General features: G+C 48.2%; 1 pseudogene; it reads left to right on the plus strand.

Annotated features, from left to right (window-relative positions):
* The first annotated feature begins 495 nt into the window (after window positions 1-495).
* LOC122062332 lies at window positions 496-3730 on the plus strand (annotated as a pseudogene).
* Window positions 3731-4982: the final 1252 nt, after the last annotated feature.

Here is a 4982-nt window from a genome sequence, read left to right on the forward strand (position 1 = left end):
AGAACACAAGGGAGAGCCGTGCTGACCCGATGGGGGACTCTCCGATGCCTAAGTCAGATCTTTCCACCGTAGATGCTTAAGAGAGCTTTCAGTAAAAGAAGTGATCAATCCTCTTCAATGGAGGCTTACCTTGGTATTTATAGGCCACTGATGGAATGGAGAAAGGGGGAAGTCCATGGAGAGTCCTATTGGGTGTGGAGTCCTAGAGAGGGACAACTCTCTGATGCTAGGAATATTCCAGATCCTAGGGTATACCAAGGGAATATTATCCTCCTATCTCGGAAGTGCCAACCTTGGAGAAGTGGATGCCTCTGGTGATGTGTAGTGGATAGAGTCCCATCCTTGTGGTCAGGGATTACATTCCTTGAATGTAGGAGTGGATGAGAGCACGTTTTTGGGAACCTTGATGGTGGCTTGGGCTGATGGAGGGCCAAGGGGAAACACATCCAGATGAGATGTCGAGGTTTTAGCATGGCCAGATAAGGGCCGAGGTGGCAGCTTGGGCTCATGGAGGGCTAAGGTGGTAGCACAGCCAGATGAGATGCTGAGGTGTCAACTCGAGCAGATGAAGGGTTGGGGTAGTAGTGTAGCATTCGTTAGTTTGCTCCTTGGCCACGCCATGGTTAGGGAGAAATGCCCTCATCAAGCGGTAAATTCCATCTAAGGCTAAATATGGGCGAGAGACTGATAGTGAACAAGTATCATGAGGGAAAGATGAAAAGGACTTTGAAAGAGAGTCAAAGAGTGCTTGAAATTATCAGGAGGGAAGCAGATGGCAGACGATGTGTCTCGGTCGGATGCGGAATAGTGAGTAGCAGATCCACCGCTCGACTCGGGGCATGGACCAATGTGGATTACGACAGCATCCCAAGCCTGGGTTATCACGTTATGCCTGAGGAGATGTCATTGCCGTGATCGTGGTAGGCAGCATGCGCCTTGATGGTGTGCCTATTGGCAACTGCATACTTTGGCAACGGCTTGTTGGGCTCCCCATTCGACCCGTCTTGAAACACAGACCAAGGAGTCTGACATGTGTGGGAGTCAACAGGCGAGTAAAACCCATAAGGTGTAAGGAAGCTGACTAGTGGGATCCCCTTATGGGATGCATCGTTGATCGACCTTGATCTTCTGTGAAGGGTTCGAGTAAGAGCATACCTGTTGGGACCCGAAAGATGTTGAACTATGCCTGAGCAGGGTGAAGCCAGAGGAAACTCTGGTGGAGGCCCACAGCGATACTGACGTGCACATCGTTCATCTAACTTGGGTATAGGGGCAAAAGACTAATCGAACCATCTAGTAGCTGGTTCCCTCCGAAGTTTCCCTCAGGATAGCTGGAGCCCATGGGCTAGTTCTATCAGGTAAACCTAATGATTAGAGGCATCAGGGGTGCAACACCCTCAACCTATTCTTAAACTTTAAATAGGTAGGATGGTGTGGCTGCTTTGTTGAGCCGCACCATGGAATCAAGAGCTCCAAGTGGGCCATTTTCGATAAGCAGAATTGGCAATGCTGGATGAACCAAAAGTTGGGTTACAGTACCATATTGCACGCTAACCTAGAACCCACAAAGGGTGTTGGTCGATTAAGATAGCAGGATAGTGGTCATGGAAGTCAAAATCCACTAAGGAGTGTGTAACAACTCACCTACTGAATCAACTAGCCCCGAAAATGGATGGCGCTGAAGCGCGTAACTTATACCCAGCTATCGGGGCAACTGCCAGGCCTCGATGAGTAGGAGGGCACGGCGGTCACCGTAAAACTTGGGGTGTGAGCCCAGGAGATCTTGGTGGTAGTAGCAAATTTTCAAATGAGAAATTTGAAGGCTGAAGAGGGGAAAGGTTCCATGTGAAAGGCACTTGCACATGGGTTAGTCGGTCCTAAGGGATGGGGGAAGCCCATTAGAGAGCGTGTACACGTACGTACTCCAAAAGGGAATCGGGTAAAAATTCCTGAACCAGGACATGGCGGTTGACGGCAATGTTAGGAAGTTCAGAGACTTCAGTGGGGGCCTCGGGAAGAGTTATCTTTTCTATTTAACAACCTGCCCACCCTGGAAATGGCTCAACCAGAGGTAGGGTTCAGCGGTTGGAAGAGCATCGCACATCGCGTGGTGTCCAGTGCACCCCCGGCGGCATTTGAAAATCTAAAGGACCAAGTGTCAACCACACCCGATTATACTCATAACCACATCAGGTCTCCAAGGTGAACAGCCTCTGGTCGATGGAACAATGTAGGCAAGGGAAGTCAGTAAAATGAATCTGTAACCTCGTGAGAAGGATTGGCTCTGAGGGTTGGGCACGGGGTCCCAGTCCCAAACCCATCAGCTATCGATGGACTGCTCGAGCTACTTTCACGACGAGTGCGGGTCACTGCATGCCGGTTGGGGGACAGATTGGGAAAGGCTCCCTCGGGGGCCTTCCCTGGGTGTCAAACTGTCAACTTAGAACTGGTACGGATAAGGGGAATCTGACTGTTTAATTAAAACAAAGCATTGCGATTGTCCCTGTGGATGCTCACGCAATGTGATTTCTACCCAGTGCTCTGAATGTCAAAGTAAAGAAATTCAACCAAGCGCTGATAAACGGTGGGAGTAACTATGACTCTCTTAAAGTAGCCAAATGCCTCGTCATATAATTAGTGACGCACATGAATGGATTAACGAGATTCCCACTAACCCTGTCTACTGTCCAGCAAAACCACAGCCAAGGGAATGGGCTTGGCAGAATCAGTGGGGAAAGAAGACTTTGTTAAGCTTGACTCTTGTCTAACTTTGTGAAATGACATGAGAGGTGTAGGATAAGTGGGAGCTGGAAATGGCGCAAGTGAAATACCACTACTTTTAACGTCATTTTACTTACTTTGTGAGTTGGAAGCAGGGATCTGCCCCTCCTTTTAGACCCAAGGCCCACCTCGGAGGGGCGATCCTGGTGGAGGACATTGTCAGGTGGGGAGTTTGGCTGGGGTGACATATCTGTTAAAAGATAACACAGGTGTCCTAAGATAAGCTCAACGAGAGCAGAAATCTCATATGGAACAAAAGGGTAAAAGCTCGTTTGATTCTGATTTATAGTACGAATACAAACCGTGAAAGCGTGGCCTATCAATCCTTTAGACCTTCAAAATTTTAAGCTAGAGGTGTCAGTAAAGTTGCCAGAGAGAAAACTAGCTTGTAGTAGCCAAGCGTTCATAGCGACATTGCTTTTTGATCCTTCGATGTCGGCTCTTCCGATCATTGCGAAGCAGAATTCGTCAAGTGTTGGATTATTCACGCACCAATAGGGAACGTGAGCTGGGTTTAGACTCGTGATGCAGGTTAGTTTTACCCTACTAATAACAGTGTCACACTAGTAATTCAACCTAGTACGAGAGGAACCATTGATTCACACAATTGGTCATCGAGCTTGGTTGAAAATCCAGTGGCACGAAGCTACCATGTGTTAGATTATGATTGAACACCTCTAAGTCAGAATCCAGGCTAAAGAAGCGACACCTGTGCCCGTCATCCGTTTGTCGACCCACAGTAGGGGCCCTGTGACCCACAGAGGCACGTGTCGTTGGCCAAGCCCACACAGTGGACGTGCTGTGTGGGCTGCCTTTAAGCGTAATTCCTATCAGGCATTGGGTAGAATCTATTGCAGATGACTTAAATATGAGATGAGGTATTGCAAGTGGCAGAGTGGTCTTGCTGCCACGATCCACTGAGATTCAGCCCCAGGTCTCATCGATTCGTCACCCCCTCTTTTCCTCTTTTCTTTCCCCCCAAATCTTTCTAACCCTACCCCCACACCCTCCTAAGACTAAGATTGTCCATGCGTGACCCCAGGTATGCCCCTAAGTGTTAACTGTCCCAACGGTTGCCTGAGTATGGTTATGCTTGTTGCCTAAGTGAAGTGTGCCTAAGCGTTCACATTGAGTGCCACTAAGTGTACACGTTGTCATGACCTGTCCAACATAGGCCCATGGACTTAGGCCATTGGGGTAAGTAAGGTCCAAGTTCTGGAGTTTTCTATAAAGGTGTAGTAACTCTAGATATTTTATTGTAGATATTTGTAGAAGATATTTATAGGAGATATTTTGGGAGAGATTTCTGGATTTCTCCATTAAGGAGGTGGGAAGCTTCTAGTTTCCTCCCCAACCGTTGGATGAAGGACATTTGTAAATATCTTAGCCATCCATTGTAACTTGGGGTGCCTATATATAGGTATTGCCTCATTTGACAAAGGCACTCACCAAGGACCAACCAAGAGTGTTCAACCAAGCAAGTGAGTTCTCAAGCCTTGTACTCAAGAGTTCTCTTGTGCATTCTTCTCAAACTCACTCTTGTGTTCACTTCTTCTCTTCCCAAGTCCCTTAAGGATGGTGGTTAGGCTAACTTAGTGCTAGTGGGAGTGCTAAGTGCCACCACGGTTGCTTAAAAAAGTGTAAGGCCGTGACAAGGTGCTCTTGAATATCCCAAGTGTGTGCCTACACGTGCCCCCAAGTGTTGACTACATTTGCCCATTTGTACACATTGAATGGCCACACAAAACCCCAAGTGTTAACTACATGTGAACATTAAATGGCCCAAGTGTTGCCTAACTGTGCCCATGCATGCCCACAACTGTTGCCTAAGTGTGCACCCAAGTGTGCTTGTGCATGCTTTTGAATGCCTCAAGTGTCGCCTTAAGTGTGCCTATACTTGCCCCCCAGTGTTGAATAAGTGTGTCTACGCGTGCACCCAAGTGTTGCCCAAGTGTCGCCTAATTGTGCCCTGAAATGCACCAAATGTTGCCTAAGTGTGCTCTTGAATGCCGCAAGTGTGTACATATACGTGTCCATAACTGTGCCTATGCGTGCCCCCCTAAGTGTGCCTAAGTGCATATGAAGGCAGTGCAAAAGGCAGCAGTACTACACGCATGGCCATACATGTTGTGTGGCTGGTGGCAGGTTGTCGCACGCATGGCCTCACAAGGTGCATGCATGGTGGTAGGCTGCCACGCATG

The sequence above is a fragment of the Macadamia integrifolia genome, unplaced genomic scaffold, assembly GCF_013358625.1.
Source record: "Macadamia integrifolia cultivar HAES 741 unplaced genomic scaffold, SCU_Mint_v3 scaffold100, whole genome shotgun sequence".
Lineage (NCBI taxonomy): Eukaryota > Viridiplantae > Streptophyta > Magnoliopsida > Proteales > Proteaceae > Macadamia > Macadamia integrifolia.